The sequence below is a fragment of the Lagopus muta genome, chromosome 1 (assembly GCF_023343835.1).
Source record: "Lagopus muta isolate bLagMut1 chromosome 1, bLagMut1 primary, whole genome shotgun sequence".
Lineage (NCBI taxonomy): Eukaryota > Metazoa > Chordata > Aves > Galliformes > Phasianidae > Lagopus > Lagopus muta.
The window spans coordinates 161763354-161783496 of record NC_064433.1 but is presented as its reverse complement, the minus strand read 5'-3'; positions in this window follow the sequence as shown (position 1 = coordinate 161783496).

Here is a 20143-nt window from a genome sequence, read left to right as displayed (position 1 = left end):
CTCTTGGTCTGGCTCGTTAGGAATGAAAGTGGGGCTATGTAGCGTTTCCACCATAGCATACTATCTCAAATAACAGATGCCTTTTTCCATATCAGTCCATTTCTTTTTCTCATCATCTCTGAAGGGGTATCTTTTTATTACGGCTAACAGCATCCACTTCCAGAGGGTGAAGGACCCGTTCTGGCATGTACTAATACCTCTGTTAATGGCTGAGTCCCTAGCAATGCCACCCAGCTGGCGAGTTTCTCTACTATATAGCCATACACTGTTGGTCTCATTGTTCCAACATCAAAGTAACAAGGTGACAATAGGCTCATTGAGGTGATGTGAAAAGTTTTTTTCTCAGACTTCGTATTTCATTCATTTTCAGAGATTGATCAACAATGGTAACTATGTCTTGCTCACCTCTTACTCTTCCAGAAATTGTTGCCCTCATAGGTGTTGGTGACCACAGTGTTATTGAGAACCCCTCTCCTGGACTCAGGGGTGCTTCCCCTGTATCTTGAAGCCACTCCTCTGGACCTTTTTCCTCCTCTTCTCTTACAGTGACTGCTTCCTCTACTTTACCCTCCTCCTCTTTCTTCAGTTCTAACTGAGTCGAAATTCATTTCATTTTCTGTCCTCTAACAGGGGCAACTGATATCAGTTGTGGTGCCTCTTGTGGTTGATCAGGTTGGTCATTTCTGATGCTCTCACTCTCCAGCTCCGCTTGGAGTCTGTCTCGTTCGATTATGCAAGTATTTAGTTCAGATTGGAGGGCATCTTGCTCAGACTGGAGGGCATCCCATTCAGATTGGAGGGTGTTGAGTTTGGATTGCAGGGAGTCCTTCGATTCGGAAGACATCTCTCTCGGATTGGAGGCCTTTTCTTTCGACTAGGAGACTCTTTCACTCAGCCTGGAGATTCTCCCTCTCGTCTTGGAGTTTCTCCTGGAAACTCTCCTTTTCAGCTTGGAGACTCGCTCATTTTACACTGTCTCCCTGAGACTCTCCCTTTCAGATCTCAGACACACTCAATTTCACAAGCTCTCTCCCTCTCAGGGACAGTATTGAATAAGGCCCGATAAGCATTAGCCAGTCCCTAAATCATTTGTGCCTCCTCAGATCTGCCTGAGCTACAACATTCCTGTCTCAAATATCTGTTTAAATGTCGGTGCTCAGTCAAGTTAGAGAGCTCTCACAGTTTCTTGTAGCATCAGAATAGTTCTCTGAATAGTTCTCCAAATAGTTCTACTTTGTTATGTTCAACATACATCTTATATACCATTCACTTACAAGTCAGGAATTCCTGTCCCTCTAATCAGTTAATTGGCCTAGCTTCTCCCAAACAACAGTGATAAAGGATGAAAGGTTTCTTAAGTGTGATAAGATTAACAATGCCTGCAAAAAGACCCTCTTTTTACCCTTAGATGCAGACAGCTGCCATTTGCTCTCTGTCTTACACTCCAGACTCCCAAGGTTTTACAGTGATAGGGTCTATCAAGGAGTCTGATAAACTCTTTGCTGACTTGCTCACAGCCACATTTTCCCCCACATTTAAGTTCTCAGGGTCTTTCAGGTGTTCAGGAGTAAAGTTCCATGACACCAAAGATGCCCATCTCTCTAAAGTCTCCCAAGTCTCCCCATGCTCCATGCCACTCAGTATTCTCTGGTTCTGGGGAAGGCTTCCTCAGAATATTATAAATACAAATACTGAGTGAAATGATGAATAGTACATTCAGGGAGATTAACAACATGATCAGATGAGCATTCAAAAAATGCATAAAGGATTCAAAGGAGAAACTGGGAAAGTGCTTAAAAATCACAAGTTCTGTTAAATTAGCGGCTCCTCCTGCAAACAGATTTAAAAGAGAAAGCAGAATCATTTTTTTTTCTCTTTTCAGAAGCAAGATAGCAGTGCTCAAAGTTTACAAATATCCCAGAATATTGGCAGTCCACCTGGACTTTCAAAGGTCAAGTTTTCAGTGAGCACCTGAGCAGAGAGAGATTCGTTCTAAAAGCTAAAAAGCAGCTTTTGCCCACATTCTCCACCAAGAATGTTGACAGTTTACGGGCTCATTGAGCCTGGATCCGTGACTAGTGGGGAGGAGGGATTTCACAAAATCTGTGCCTCCAGAAAAGGGAAACAGGGGACCCCAAAATAATTAAAATAGTGGCAACTATCTGAGGAGAAACTAATTTAGTAAATGTGGTATCGGAATGCAAGATAACATAGTATAATGCAATAAAATTAGAATTGAAGCTAATAAATCAAATATAATGAGAGTGTCCGAAAGGTGGAGAAGCCTCACCATAACACTGCGGTGAGATGCGCAGTCCGGTTGAGCAGCAGGAAGGAGAGCAGACAAAGAGCACATCAGGTGACCTTGCCAGGGGTTATTTCTCCTGTCTGACCGCAAAGCTCCCTGGGGTATGTAGTTGTTCTTCTCTTCCGGATAGGTGCCTGGAACTTGAGCATTAACATTTTAACTCCCAGTGCACTACATAATGTTATGATGTGAAATACTGATAACCAAAAATCATAAAGCCATGACACTGGTGTCAATGTTTTTTGTCAGTTTTAGCTAATGAACCGGTAGCACTGGTGTGAGTGGAATTATTTTACTTGTTTTGCTCCTAAACGAAATATGCAAAGGCAGTATTTCCCTAACGAAATAGCCAAAGGCAGATGAGGGCTGCGTCATATCCCTGGTACAATTATTAAGAGATGAGCAGGTCAATGGATGCCTCTGTTATATATAAGAAGAGTGAATTTATGCTAGGTATTGCAGGCAATTAAGGCTCAAAAGCAGATAATAAAAAAGACTGGAAATTCATACATAATCTATACAGATCCAGTCATTCTCCAGGAGTTTGGAGAGTGTAGCCACCATCTTATTTTCCCTTTCAGCATTCAGTGTTGGTTTGAAAAGTATAAATGTGAAGCAGAAGCCAAGATAGTAGTCTCCAATCCCAAATCAGTGGTATTAACATTGCATTTTCTATTACTTAGGTCTGTCATAGGAATTTCATTTTTTTACTGCTCGTGCATATCAGTAAGGATGGCTTCTTTTGTGTTTTATCCATAAAAAATGTCTAGTCCATTATTTCAGATCTTTGATTACAAAGAATGAAATTAACCTCATCCAAATTTAAGATATCTATGCTGTACTTCTGTATTTGAGCTGGAAGTCTTGCTTTCCTTTTCTAATCAATCAGAAGAAAGGAAAAAGTTAATTTATGTATCTGTATCCAGTAATAGTCCGTATTTAGTAAGAGTTCCTCTCAAAGGAGTTTGAAGACAGTTTAGATGTCTGTGTTTAGTCAGATGAACTTCCTACAATGCGCATGGTGAATTTTCCACATCTGTATACTTTAAAACAATAATTGTAATTCCTTAAAAATACTCTAAACCAGTACAGATAGGCTTACAAGGGATATTGGAAGGGTAGAATATAAATTATAACCTTTTTTTATTGCCACTTTTTCATAAGTGCCTTCAGTATACTATATTCAAGATGTTGTAAGTAACCAGGAGTTACATCTAGTTTATTAATATATATATTATCCAGAGAGGGGGTTGCACAATTTGGATTTATTCTTATATAGCCAGTGTCTCAAGCAGTAGACATTAGTAGTATTTACAGTGTTTTCAGTCTTCTGTGAAACAGTCAACAGGAATAAACTACAGAATAAACTTCAGACAAAAGAACAGTGGTTTTAGATCAGCTATAAATAGATATAAGTAAACAACTGATGTTGGATAACAAACTCTGCTATGTTTTAATGAATAGCTGGAAAATTTCCATTCATTCATATTGTTTTCAAAGGCAACAATTAATCCTCTAAAGCATGAGTGTCCAAGCTCTTGTCTTCCCTGAGTCACAAAGAGTGAAGAGAAATTGCCTTGGGCAGCATATAAAATGCATAATATAGTGAATGTATATCAGTAAGAGAACTTCTTTTTTATTATTATTATTATTATTTTTATTAAAACATATAAACAAGGGAAACAAAAACATAGAACTAATGGGTTGGACACATATGCCGTAAAGAATGGCACAGCTCCAAGCAAAAACAATAAGAGTATCTGTCAAAAATTATACAGAAACACAGAGATTCTTGGCGTTACCTGTAAAGCTTAGAAAAATTTTTGCTGAAATTTTAGATTCTTGGAATTCCACGGGATTTTTTGTTTGCTGCTCTGACTGAAGTCATTACATTTTATATTTTACATTAACATATGTATTACTTTTCCTAGAGCTAGAACAAATGTTATCTTTGATAAAGCACTTTTAGTTAAATGTGTATGACTTGCAAGATGAACAATAGGTTCCAAATTTGAAGATCTTCCAAAGATTTATAAGTTTTATTCAAAAAGAAATTTGACTCACTAGTATTCCAACTAAGTTTAGTTTTATTTCATTCTTTCTGATTAATATTGCTTTGAGAAGGAGAAATGGAGTCCTGAGAGCCATTTATCAATTATGAGCGATGTCACAAAACTTGAATATTTCTCTCAGAAAGATCATCTTGACCTCGATTTATATCTTTCATTTAGATGGTCTTAATGTGAGCATTAAATTAACTTTCAATTTTAAATTCAATAATTCCCTATCTTTTCAGAGGAAATGCTAAGAAAAGAAATATTTCTGTGTTAGGAGATAAACATCTTAGCCTGAATCATTATATATCAATATATCATCTTCTCTCAACCTTTCTGACTCGAGACAGCTAGAAATTGAAAATAAGGAAAGACTGAGGAAGTGCACCTCATAATTACAGGTGGTGGATTCAACATCCTATACATTTTTATTATTACAAATTTCAGGACACGTCTTTAGGAAGATACTTGAAGTATGGTCTAAGAATGTAGACCCAGATTTTACATTTTGTGTCACTGATTATATAATCAGTATCATTTCGTTTTTCATCTATAACTTCATTGAAAGATATTTTGACAGTTACTTACAATATCAATTTTCAGTTTGAGCCTTTGTACTTAATTGACCTGAAGAAGAGATCAGAAGCAGGTAGAATTTCAAAGGCTACATTTATACATCTAGATAAAGGAGATTGTCCCTGTCCTGCTAATGCTCTAGGAGAAAAAAAAATAATAAAAAAATCCAGATTGCAGAATCAGATTAAAAAACAAAAACAAATGAACGAACAACAACAACAACAACAAAGGATTTAAAATAACTAGTCATCAAAATAACCAGTCATTTTCCTTCTAACACAGTTCACTACAATGATATATAATGTTTTGGATTTTCTTTTTATATTATAGAATCAGAATCTGATTTAGACTCACTATTAAATCTGATAAACATTTGTTGTGTAAAGTAAATAAAATTATTTTAAATAGACCAGCTTAAAAATGTTAAATATGTCCTGTTATGAAGAGGGACACAGGCATTTACTCACAGAATCACAGAATTTTCTTTGATAAGCAATCTGTAAAGACAATGGAATTCATTTTATCCCACTTCTGACAAAGCAGATATCTAGCATTCTCCTGTGGCCAAAGGAAATAACTAAATGTATTAAGGTATTTTGTCCCATCCTAAAATAATTGTTGAAGGAAGTGACATTTTCACTACACTGGTAATCTCTGAGCCAGATGTTTAACTTTTTAAAGTGTAAAGATCATTGAGACAATTAAAATTGACTGTTGGAAAAGCTAAAATGTTTCAAAAACATCTGCACTGTTATTCAGATCCTATCTGAACTCCTACAAAGCTTTCCTTATTGATCAGTGAATTTAGAGTGCAACATCAAAACTGAAGATCCTTGTAATGAGCTCATTATCATGCTTTATTTATAAGAACACCACCTGTTTTTATTCTGTGTATTTGCTATGCATCAAAAGATCAGTTTACAGGCTTAGCCACCGTATCTTATTTGGATCCTATTTTCTTGTAATAGTACGGTGATATTTCCAGAACGTACACTGCCATCATAAAAGGAGTTTATAAGTGACTTAATCCTTGCATTTCACTAGTCAAAGAGAAAGAAGAAATGTTGCCTTACAAATTAATCCCCTCTTGCAACTGTGGGAGAAGATATCTCCAAAACGAATCCACATACACAAGATATTTATTCAACTCTACTAATTTTGTGACATTTGAAGTGGTTTCAGTTTCAGGTGATCACTACTATGTTCTTGACGGGACTTTTCTGAACATCTGCAAGGCATGTATTCAGCTAGAAACAGAGAAAAAATCTGGTGTTAAAACTACTGATGCAAGTCATCTTGGTGGCTGAGTTAAGGTATCTGTTTTGATGCCTGTAACAGGCTTCCAAATATCATTACCTTACAGTAATAGACTTCTACAATTTCTACACCTTCATCCAGTGGTCCCTGTGCTGATATTCATGAACTCTTTCTAGCATACTTCCTTCCATCAGACTACCAAAAGAAAAAAAAAAAAAAAAAAAAAGCTAGTAATTCTTCAGTGATACATTTTCTTTATATTCAGGATATGAACTTCAAATTTTATTTTAACACCCAAACTCCTGCTTCTAGATTTAATTTTATGATATTAAGAATATTTGAGAGAAGGCAATCAGACATCTTAATTGCAGATGAATTTAAAAGTAAGAGAGAAAGTGAATTAAATCTATGTGAAAGAACATACAGACCTTAGCTTTAAGCATATTGGATTCTATAGGATTATTGGTACGGAGGTTTTTTTTGCTTGTGTATCAGATATCTGTCACACATGTCAATCGACTTAAGCACTTGAATAAAGTCTTAGCATGTCAGGACCTAAATAGCATGGTAAAATCAGAATTTGCTCCTCAGAACTCAAAATAGTATATTATTTTAATTCAAATGGAATTAAAGCTTTCATTCCTAATTCAAAATACAAATTACATCCAAAAGAAGGGCTCTGTTCCTCTCTGTGCTTGTGCAACATAGCATGTGCTAGCCCAATGATCATGTTGCTTAATGACTGATATAGTAGTAAGATATTCACATCCTGTTTCTTCAGCAAAATCTATGCATAGAGATACATACATATATTAGATACAAGAATTATGTTCTTATATGCATCTGGATTTCATTTTACAGCAAAGTTTCTGTTGCTGAACTTCTTTGTCTTCTTAAGTGAGATATATTTTGTAGCTGTGTTCTAAAGTGAATGAAAGTCATAAAGATGTTACGTTCTTCATCTCAGAAGAAGTGGATGGATTTCAAAAGATGTTGATGCGACAAAAGTAGTAGTTTCAAAATTCTGGGTGTTCTCTACAAGAGGTAAGAATGGAAATAAGCTGCATTGTAATTATATTCCACAGGACAAATAGGGTTCATAAAAATAGCCATCAATTTGCTCTCCAGAGAATGGCTTCTATTTGTTGTGATGTTTAACTTGGATAGTCTGCTGTAAAGTACATCTGCAGGCAAGAGAAACTCATATATACTTTTTGTCTGAAAGCAGGACACCACCAAATGTAAAATCCCTTAGAATGTTATATTGCATAGTTGCAAACTGTGAATTGTACCTTAGTAAGACATTTCAAGTATAGTAAATACAAATTTAACAATTTATGGAGGATGAGGTCCCTGCATGTTCAACTCTTGCTGAACTAATCCTTCAGTTAGACATCTGTAGGTCATCACTGAGATGGATTCATACAAGCAAGTACTGTTCAAACATTAGTATTTTGTCATTTTTTTCTGTAGAAAATTCTATTCAGAAAACATTCAGAAATATGTACAAGGACTTTTACATACATATTTTCACATACTTGGGAAAACTTGATGAGTGCTCGTGTCCATTTCTTCAGACTTTCACTACATATTTTCTTTCATAATCTATTCCCTTCTTTCTTCATTTCTCCCATAATTTTTCTTCAAATGCATATATATTTGCTCAACCAGTACTTCTCTTTTCCTTTATGTTTCCTTTATGTTGAGTGTACATATTTTTCTTCTCTTTATTTTCTTTCAGTGTAAATAGAAAATAACATCACTATAAAAAGTTTGTTTCTCAAAGCAAAACATATAGACTCTTTCCACACTCAAGTTCTGTCAGAAACTTTTTCTGAAACTCATACAATCTTGTGTATACTAAAATTTCATCTGAATTGCATTTCTGATAGCCTGAAAGAAAATATCCAGTGTATGATATTTCTCAACAGCTTGCATTTCTGTCCTCACAATATTAAATGCAGGACTGGAAATGGAGATCAAGTCATATGGTTACCACTGCTCGGAGATATCCCTTACACTACAAAGTCAGCTTTTTTCTTCTTCTTTTTTTTTTTTTCTCTTTTTGATCTCAAAATTTTTAATTCTAGTTCACACTGTCCTCCAATTCACCATAATGAACAATGGGCTGTTTTGCACTATTTATGGTCCTTTCATAGAATCATAGAATCATAGAATCACCAAGGTTGGAAAAGACCTAAAAGATCACCCAGTCCAACCGTCCACCTACCCCCAATAGCTCCCACTAAACCATGTCCCTCAACACAACATCCAGTCTTTCCTCGAACACCCCCAGGGTCGGTGATTCCACCACCTCCCTGGGCAGTCCATTCCAGTGCCTTTCTGAAAAGTAATACTTCCTCATGTCCAGCCTGAATCTCCCCTGCCGTAGCTTGAAACCATTCCCCCTGGTCCTATCACTAATGACACGAGAGAAGAGGCCGACCCCCAGCTCACTACAACCTCCCTTCAGGAAGTTATAGAGAGCAATAAGGTCTCCCCTGAGCCTCCTCTTCTCCAGGCTGAACATTCCCAGCTCCTTCAGCCTCTCCTCATATGGCCTGTGTTCCAGACTCCTCACCAGCTTCGTTGCCCTTCTTTGAACACGTTCCAGGGCCTCAATATCTTTCTTGCAGTGAGGGGCCAGCTCCAGTGTAGGAGTTTTGCATCAAAACAAAACAGAGAAACCTGTATAGATATAACATAGCATTACTTGGTATCAAGTCATCTCCACTATTAGATAAGGGTGGAATCCTCTGTACAGATATGTATTAATAAATTAAGTCACATTTGACATATTGAGAAAGATGAACATCTGTACATCTAACTTGTTATTTCTATGCCTGAAATTGCAAATTGAAATTGTTTTGATTCAAGCTTTTTCCTTACCCAAACTATTCCCAAGATGATTCACATGGGAAGAAATGTGTGTATTCCAATAATGTATCCAGCCTCCTGCTTTGGAAGAAAAATATCTGAACAGTTTGTTATGTCTAATCAGATTATGTCAGTTCATATCTGATATTGTTTAGTTATTATTAACTTATGATTCAACCTTCCTAGGACAGAAAGGTTCCTTTTTTTTTTTTTTTTTTTTTTTTTCCAGAGGCTTAATTGGATATCTTTCTTCATCTAATCTGATGTTTGTAATTAATTACTTTCATACCTACTCAGAGCCACTAACTGCAATAGCACGAAGGACATTTTTAGAATGAGGCAGTGGCAGAAGTACATAGGTAACAGGTTAGCTGAACATTTTCACCACCGCAAAACAGAAAAAGAGAAAGGAAAAATAATCCAGAAAAAATATTGATCTATTAGAAGAAATGAGTATTGGGAATCAAAAATACATGATGCATACCTCGTTTTTTTTGGTTTTTTTCCTTTTTCTTTTTTTCTTTTTTTTTTCTTTTTTTCTTTTTTTTTTCTTTTTTTTCTTTTTTTTTCCAGAGGTATTTGTATCTCCTGAGCCCAAGTTTGGCATAACTGTTTTTTTAGTCTGCTGGACTCAGTAGAAATAGTAGAAAAGAAAGATACTAAATCGATCATATTTCTACAATATTGACTTGTTCCCTTAGAAGAAGAAAGAAGATCATCTTAAAAAATTACAGCGAACAGTTAGACATTTTCTCAGACTTTTTTTTTTTTTTTTTTTTTAAGAATATGACTTCAGTTATATATAAATCTATAGCAAATATCATTCTGGAACTATGTAATAAAATCTGAAACGTCAAAATACAGATGAGCATCATGCTTCATCTGTAATGGAAATGAATACATTATCAGTAACCTTTAAAGCAGCAAACTGTCAGTATTTCATAAAATAACTTTACAGATGCCTTTCTACAGTGTACTCTGTACTCTAAGATACATTCTAGGTAGATCCCATGGAAAATAGATCTGCATTGCCAAAAGCAAACAAGATTTGTCTCTTGGATTTAATTTGGTACATCAGTTTCACCAGTATAATATAGTAAACTATATTGTTTGTTTGTTGTTGTTGTTTGTTTACTTCAAGCATACTCTGTCCAAAGCTTTTATCTTTTAATGTATTAATTTTCAAATAAGTAAATGCCATGTAGAAATGTACTCAGTCATTCAGTAATGCCATTTTACTTAAAACTTTTAATAAACATTTTATTTTTCCACATCATTTTTCCTCTCTTGGAAATATTTACTATCAAGCTATTTATTATCAGGTATTGCAAATAGAGTTTAGCAAATAAGACAGTTAACAGCTGACATATACAAATATGAATATATGTATTCACGAAACCAAGTCCCTAAATCATCAAGAACACCAAGATCCTTAGGGCACCAAGGAAATCACAAAATTTTAGTTGTTGAAATACTTAATGCAGTCTATATATCTAAATTAATTAACAATATGAAACGGATGAAGCGAACATGTTTTTACATTTTTCTTCAGTAGAGATGTTTTGTATCACAACCTATCAGCAATAAACACAGAATCTCAACTATCCTCCATATGAAATATGCTAAGTCCACTTTTTAGAAATCAAGTTTCTAAGCTAATTGGGGCAAGAACAAAATTTAGCAGTGGAGACAGCTACACAAGCACTATTTGTTGCTAATTATACTGATTTTCTTCCCTCTCTCTTTCCTTCTGTCAACTGCAAATATATCTAGGAGTCATGACTAGAATTCAGCAATGAATTACCTCTGTTTAAAATGCCTTAAAAATTATTATTGTTAAATTGCAGTGAAGTAGAACTGACATGCTTATTTATGTGTTTAAGTTCAGATAGACTATCCTTCTTTTGAGACCTTACGTTCCTGAATCTCATTGTAGTTACAATTATTTGTATGTGCCACAGATGCATGAATTTTAAGATCTATAATTCTAATTAGGAATATTTAAGCAGAAACAGATTTAGTGTTGTTAAATGCAAAATTCATGGTTGCTTTAGTGTTGAATTTTAATCTGGCCAAATTCATTGCATAAGTATATGGGAGGTATATGAAATGCCAATCTTTTCCATATGTGAAGTCTACCCACTTTTCCTATTATGTTCACATATGGTTAAGATCTATTTGAGCCAAAAAAAAAAAAAAAAAAAAAAGGAAAAGAGAGAGAAAAAAAGAAAAAGAGTACATACCATCTTGTTGAACACTGCAGTATCCAGCATTCAACACAGGTGTAACAGGATTCCCAGATAGGAACAGAATACAATTTCTACCCTGAAATTAGCTAAGTAAACTAGCTGTGGCTTAAAAATTACACCAGTTACAAACTCCAAATTGTTGAAAATGGTAACTCTTATTTTTTGCTAGGAAAGTTTTCAATATTCTCTTGGTCTTATGCTTATTTTAGTTTATTTTGCCTTACAATTCCCTTAATCTTGTTTTATTTTCAACTGGTAATTCACTTGATTTAAGTTGTTATCATTAAAATTATACAGGCTTTAGATATTATATCCTAAAATAGTTAAATTTTAAATAATAATTGGTGAGAAATATAATTATTTAGCCTACATATGTGTTGTAGCTGCTTATATACCAATTGTGTGAACCATGTATTTTACTTATATCTATTATTAGTGTATTAAAGGTTATAGGAAGCTTTTGTATGTTGGTTCACATTTTTAGATAGAAAGAGAATATACCCCTGTGACTAAATAGAAACAAAACATGCTACTGTATCAAGACTTCTCTTAAAACTTATTCACAAAAATTGCTTATATTTTGTTTTGTTTGTTTGTTTTTCTATTTTCTACTTTAAATTTATATTTGATATTTTACTGTTAAGAATCATTTTTTTCTCTTGCTTATACACTGCTCACCTAGTCCCTTCTCATGATCAGAGCTTTCAGACATTTAGAGATGTCACCTTTTAGCTGCCAACAGAACAATTTTTTTTAGAATTCAAAAACAATAAGATTTCTCAGTAACATTTTGTTCTACTAGCTCGTTATTAGTGAGCAGTTATTCACTTGCTATAAAACATAAATAGCAGATAAAAATTAAATTGATTTGAAAGCATCTGATACTAAAATAACTCTTTCTTTACAGGAGAAAAACATAGGCTATAATAATACCTTTGTAAAGATGCATAATTACCATTTCTTCTTATTTTCTTTGTTGTTGTTTTGTAAATTTACATTTGCTAAATTGTGACATTATGCCAAGTACATACTCGCCTATCAAGTTTGTGATAAAACTTGAGTCTGACTTCAATGGTCTTGAAAAAGATTATTTAGTCTAAAGTAATTTTTCATAGATCTGTTTTGAAAAGGTACGACCCTGCCCACTTGAAGAACAGATAACTTTTATTTCTGTAAATGATATTTCTTCACATAAAAATAATCAGTATTGAATGAGTCATTTATAGAAGTTATTCTGATTTATACTCAGCTGACATTAGTGCTGTCACTGGATTTGTGTTTTGTTTTTCAAAAATGTAACCAGAATGGACAGTTTTGGTTGATAGTTTATATCCTGTATTTTTCAAATAGAGAACCATGCCATTGGATTTCCTGTCATATGCAGCAAAGATAAAATTGGATACATATATCTCCTTTTAATTTAATTTTTCCTACATCTCTCTCAGTCTTCATTAATATGATGTTCTCAGAATGAAAAAGTCTGTGACTGTTACCTTAAGTTCCAGTGTAATTCAGGTAGAATTTCAGAGCTTTCATATTACTTTCACCACTTCCTTCTCCATCCAGGTGTTTTTGTTTACCTCATGGATGTACCCAGAACTGGATTTTAAACATCTGAAAAATTATCATGCATAAGAAAGAGAAATGCTACACACCACTATGTTGGGCTTTGAAAGTCATTTCCAAACTGTTCTGTTCTATACAAAGAGAATGACAACAATTCAGAAGATAAAATTTCCTTGTTCTAGATTTTCTTCTAAATCTCATTGTCTCTGTTAGTGCTTTTCATCTTTCTGCCCTTATGAGTCTGTTTATTCTGTTCAAATGTAATGACGTCACACACATTCAGAATTAATTCCTTTGGTTAAAGTTAACTGGCTGTTCAGCTAAATGTAAATTTTGAATGAAGAGGAACATTGATTATGAATACTTCCGTTAAAAAAAAAAAAAAAAAGCTAGTTTTTCTACTACATACATATTTTAAAAGTTTTTCTTGAAAATAAGTCATGGTTCTAATTTAACAGTGTATTATTGATCCAGTGATCCAATATTGTTGAAGCAAACTAAAAGTAGGATGAAGATTAAATATATATATATATATATAGAAGTAATTATAACAACAGTTTATTGGTGACATAGATTTCAATTATATAAGTAAAACAGTTTCTTGCTAGGCAGAAAACTACACATTGAGGTCCAATTCATGAACATTTTGCAGAATACACATAGAAATTTTCAAATGTCTTTTTGAAATAGATCTTTCTAACCATTTAAATACCATACATGTCAGAGTGTACTTAGTGAAGAATAAATTGAACTAATACACATAGGCAAGATCCTCTTACTGTTTTCACTTTGTTACTTCACTCCAAATAGTATGTAAACTGCTACAAATCTGAATGGCAAAACCATTCTGATTCATGTATACCTGTCTACACACATTGAAACTACAGCATAAAAGAGCATGATACAGGAAAATGTATTTTTAGTCATTTGATGTGGATCAATTACACGTAGCAGAAAGAAAATTATTTCAGAGAAACTGAACTATTGTACTCATGTACAACCAGGCCTGTGCAAAACAACAAATACTAGTTCATACCTTAGCATTGTAGCAAGATTTCTTAACTTGCTTTAGAAACCTGGGTGTCAATAAACAATCATTTATCTTTGTGGTTATCTGGATCATAGAATCATAGAATGACTTGAGCTGGAAGGGATCTCACAGATCTACTTGGTCTACTTCCAATCACCTTGTTGTGGACAGGGTTGCCAGTTGCTAGGTCATGCACTAGATCGGGTTGTCCAGGGCCCCATCCAACTTTCCTTGAATACCTCCAGGGACAAGGCATCCACAGCCTCCCTAGGCAGCCTGTTCCAATACCTCACTTCCCTCTCAGTGAAAAACTTCTCCCTGATATCTAAATCACCCCCCCTCCTTTGGTTCAAAACCATTCCCCCTTGATCACTATCTACCCATGTAAAATGTTGACTTCCTTCTTGTTTATAGTTTCCCTTTTAATACTAGAAGGCTGTAATGAGGTTTCTCTGGATCTGATCACTAATATGAGTGATCTGATATCACTCTGGTTGTGGTATTTGGTAACAGTTGTTACAGTCGAATACCTTCTCTACATTAGTTCCTAGTTTAAAATGGAGGAGAATTTACTCTTCTAAAACAAATACTTTCTCAGTATGTGTAAATACCTTAAAAAATAGCAAGTGAAAGGAATAAATAAAGATGAATGGTGAAAATTGAATCCTGTAGTTATTGGTTCTTATGAACACTAGACTACAGCTTGTTATCACAATCAGAAGATATCTTATTACATATTATGACTAATGCAATCCCATAATTTTCCTAAAAATATTATCTATATGAAAGTTATAGAAGTTATAGTTATATGAAAGTTAATAGCAAGGATTATAATGGTAGTGTCTTTTTGTCTTATTGTACTGGATATAATATTATCATTTCATGTTACCTTTCCCCCTTTGTAATCTGGACATATTTAAGGAAAAAATGTGTTTCTATCATTTGTCATATAAAAAATATATAGCCCAAAGTTTTTAGTTTTTAGTCACAAAAGGAGAAATAAAAATACGTCTTAGTGTCTTTATAACCACTTTCATCCCTTCCAAATTAGAAAAAGAAAAAAGATAACTCTAAAATAAGTTATATATGTTCTTCCGTTTAAACTTAATTTTAGAAAATTAGAAACATATTGGATTCTTTAGCAGATTAAATGAAACAATTTTTTTTCTAAAAAGAATCAAGTGCATCTGTGGAGATCTTTTCTTAATATGACAGATATTTTTTTTAAAATTGTTTTAATCATTCTAATAAATTCTGTGTGAGACTAAACGTTTTTCCAACATTTGATTAAATTGGCACCAACATCAGAGCAACAAGAAACAAGAAAGTACAGAACTCCCAGTATACAATCTGCCTAGATTTTTAAAAATATATATTCATCAGTGTTATTCTGAAAGTAATATCTCCTTTTTTATTATACTTGCCCATGACATCAGAGGCAGATGGTGGTGGTATAGCTGTAGAGGTTGAACCTTTCTGCCAATAATCCACTAGAATTTTGATACTGTGCAACAGATGGAAGCAAAGGACAGTCTGACAGAATGGCATCTGACATGGGAATGCATACAAAGCAAAGGTGTGTCAGTGAATTCCTCCATGCAGAAAAAGTTGCACTCACTGACATTCATTGATACTTGCTGAAGACTGATGGAGGCCAAACAGTGGATGAGAGCACAGTGAGGCAGTGAGTAGTACATTTCAGTAGTGGCAACAGCATCACGGGGCACCTCCACTCCAGCAGAGATTTGTGACTGCAGCATGTCGATTCTTGTTCGCCATTATCAAAAATACGTAGCTAATGGTCATGACTGTGTCAAAAACCAGAGTTTTGTAGCTGAGAATTTGCTCTATCTATTGTTCTTCTTTACTGTGACTGCGACAAAGCACTGGCACAGACTGCCCACAGAGGTTGTAGGGTCTCCTTCTCTGGAGACATTCAAAACCCACCTGAATACTTTCCTGTACAACCTGCTTTAAAGAACCTGCTTTAACAGGGGGTTGGAGTAGATGATTTCAAGAGATTGCTTCCAACCCCTGCAATTCTGTGATTCTGTGTGATTCTCTGGTTGTATATTTTGTAGCTTCCTTGGAAATTAGTAGGAGACCTTACTTTTAAGGCAATCTACGTATTTTTTCCTTCTTAAAATTCTAGTGCATAAAGTTGAGGTTTTCTTCAGCCACATATGTGATTCCAACTTCTGGGGAAGAATTTATGCTATCTATTAATATTGGCTGCTGTAATATATGGCAGGATGTACAGTCATCCTACTGAACAAGCATCCTTCCCACTACTTTAATAATGTGATTACAATTAGATAAAATTTCATATTCCTCCACACTATTATTTTCTTTACACAAAGGAGTTATTTCCTATGTGAAATAGAGGAAATGTGCAGTTTACTGTCTTCTTCATGTGCTTTAATCAATCTGAGTTGCAATTACTACACTGAATCTTAAACTGTCTAGCAAGGACATGTAGCATAGACCAGAACATTCTTTCAGTGCAGTGCTTAATGACTGTTGAGAGTCTAATATACCTTAAATATTGTCTCTTGCTAGCTCAGAATGTAGGGCTGAATAATGGACACTTAAGACATTCACAGAAATTGGCTCAATGACATGATTGACAGAGGTAAATGAAGGCTTCAGAATATTGTTTGCTCTAAACAGTGTAAGAAAAATAATTTTCCTCCCCGTACTGATGAGGGAACAGCATTAAAGTAGCATTTCTAAGCTCCTATGTTTTAAACCAGGCTCCTTGGTCCCAAGAAGATTTATAACTGCGACAAGAAGGGACCCAAAGAGCTTGTGATTCCAGCAGCCACCATGACTTTATGTTGCAGAATAAAGCCCAGAGAGACTCTTATTCTTCTACTCCTCTTTAATCAGGTCTCTGCTTTTCTCTAATATAAAGTAAATAAAGGACACACTTGCATTTCATTCTATCCCTTCCAGGTAAGCCATACATTATACAAAAGTGGCAGAGGGACACTAAGAATTATTTTCTTCTAACAAGGAACATGCTGCTCTAAGAAATTTTCTGGAATAGAGTAAACAATATTATCCTCAAAGTTCTGTTTTCTGTCTCTTTCTCTATTTCATGGCAGCATTAATTCCAGTGCCTCCAGCCCCCTTGTCTTCTACCCCAATAGATTCTTAAAGGAATAGGGCAAAAATAATGTCTACGCTGAGGCATGATACAGACTTACACGTATAAGCTGAAACATGCTTGTTAATGAGAAGGACATAAAAAGAAAGTACTGTGTGAAGTCCTTCACTGCTGTGACTGAACTGTTTTCAGGGCCTAAACTAGCTCATTTAGGCATCCTAAATTTGATGAACAGGACATTTTTCCAAATGGTTACTAAGTCAGATGGCATTTGCAAATAAAGTTGAGGCAAAGGTCACTGAAGAGCCAAGTACCCCATCATAAGGAAGCCAGAAATCAGAAAGAAAGTAGGAGTTGCTAATGCAATGGAATAGCCCAGTATTCATTCTTGGTGACAAAGACCAGTGACGTTGAACTTGCGATATGAAACAAATTTGATCTGTGAAAAAGAAACAGCACTAAAAATAATGAAATAAGTAACTGAAGGAATTGTATAGATTACTGTTAGTCATCAGCCAGGTGGTATAGACAACAGGAAATATTCATCTCACAAGAATTGAAGGAAGGGGACTGTTGTATATTGATGGCTATTTCTTATGACAAATTATATTTTAATACTGTGTTGAGAGCAAATTTAATTTAAAGGTAATTCAAAAAAGATGTTATGATAGAGAAGTATAGTTAATCTTGAACACTATTCATATACTTCAACTGAATGAGTATGAGGAAATTTAGATTCTTGCAGTCATAAAAATATTTCCTATGGTTGCTGGACAAACGTGATGAATTACTCTTCTTTTAGCTAAGCATGATACACAGGAAAAGTAAAATGACAATTAAATTGCTGAATTATCTGAAGGCAGAAAAAAAAAAAAAAAATTTAAAATAGCCAGTGTCTCAACCTAAATTAAAACCAGGTTTCTGGGTAAAAGCAACCTTTATCATAGTATTCTAGAATCATAGAATGGCTTAGGTTGGAAGGAACTTAAAGATCATTCTATTTCCAACTCCACTGTTATAGGCAAGTTTGCCAATCTCTAGATCAGGGCTCCATCCAACCCAGCCTTGAAGGACTCCAGAGATGGGACATTCACAGCCTCTTTGGGCAATCTGTTCCAGTGCCTCTCCACCCTCAGAGTAAAAAATTTCTTCATAATATCTGACCTAAATTTCCCCTTTTTTTAACTTAAACTTTCCCACTTTGTCCTATCACTAACAAACTGTGTAAAAAGTCAGTTCTCTTCCTGCTTGTAAGCTCCCTTTAAGAACTGGAAGGCCACAGTGAGGTCTCCCCAGAACCTTCTCCAAGCTAAACAAGCTCAGCTCCCTCAGCCTTTCCTCATAGGAGAGGTGCTTCTGCCTCTGTTCATCTTCATGGCCCTCCTCTGGATATACTCTAACAATTTCCCACGCCTCCTGGAGGGCCAGATCTGGACACAGTACTCCAGATGGGGTCTCATAAAGGCAGAGTAGAGAGAAACAGTCCCTTCCATCACTCTTCTAGCCACCTCTCTTTTGATACAGGCCAGGATATAGTTGCCCTTCTGGGCTGCAGGCACTGCTGGCTCATGTAAAACTTTTCTTACATTAGGACCCCCAAGTCCACAGGGCTTCTCTGAACAAGTTCTCCCAATCTTTATGACTACAGAAGATATAAGTAAACAGAAATAAAGTCTGTTTTGATGTCTTTAAGACTCTCATATGAGGAAAACAACAACAACAAAAACAAACAAAAAGACCTGTAGGCTCTTGTTTAGAAGAATAGTTGACTATCTAGACAGAAGACTTCCTCTCTCCTAACTTCAGGTATCTGCATGTATTTTTGGACATCTAAATGATCAGTTTTTATAAGATAACTTCAGTCTCACAACTTTTAACAGTGGTACTTTTCTCTGTTTTCTCTACAGAGTGAGATGGAATTATTCAACTTTATTTTTAACTTTTTGTAGTTAAATTTAGATGAGATCAGTTTCATACTTCTATTTCATACTGCACATATGTATTACATACAGATTTCACATTATAACTCTGGTCATACTGAGGTATTATAGCTCGGTTAAAACAGTTATATTATCTAAAGTGATGTTATTGTGGATCTTCTATTTTGCTGAATGTTCCATTCTTCATTAGATTGGCAGCCTGGTAACAAAAATAACATTCTTATAGTCCTCATCCAGGAGATATTTAAATGATACGTATCTAAATGATGCTTGTGAAGCAGGAAGCAAGAACATTACAAGGGCTAGGATTGCTTGTAATACTTCCAAAAGTCAAATTAACTTTGGCAGTGAAATATATCATAAATGATGAACTCTGTAAATGAATATTTATTGCCCCAACTGCCACCCCACTCCAGGAAGCAAGTACACATTACATTGCCGGTGAGGACAGAGTATTCAGCCATGACATAGGTAGCATCCTCAGTCATAGGTAGCATCCTCTAGACTAAATATGGAGTATGAGAAGAGGCCAGCTGAGACATGTCTGGAGGCAGACTATCTGCAGTTGAACGAACTGCAAAACATAGCTGTTTCTAAATATCATTTCTGTGTTTAAAAAACCTACCAATGTGTTTCTAAAGCTTACTCATTTGTTTATGAATCTATGAGTAAATTTTGCAGTCTTAGCACCCTACTAAACTCTAGTAATACACAGAGAGATTGACATCATGAACTCCAAAGGTAAAAATACTGCTTAAAAGTCAATATTTCTTGTCAGTGATCCTGAAAATTCTGGAATATGGTGTAATATTTTCCTCATCTTCATACAAGGAATTTATGCCTGTATACTATTTTTTGTGAGCTGATTTCGTCTCAGTATCAGGTATCTTAAAAGGCTGTAATGTTTTACCATACAGCAATATGGAAAGTCATCAGAACTGGAGACAATTATCTAGGCAAAACAGGTTTCTATCCCATATAGATTTGGTATAATTTTCAGGAAAGATAGTGAAGCGGTGCAATTTTTTTTTTTTAGTGCATATTGAGCTTAAGATTGTAAAGATCATGGCCTTTTTTGGGAAAGGTTAGCTATGAATTACTTCAATATATTATCATACCAAGAAACAGCAAATGTTCTAATGAATATTTAGGTGGTGATATTTCAATAGCTTTGAAT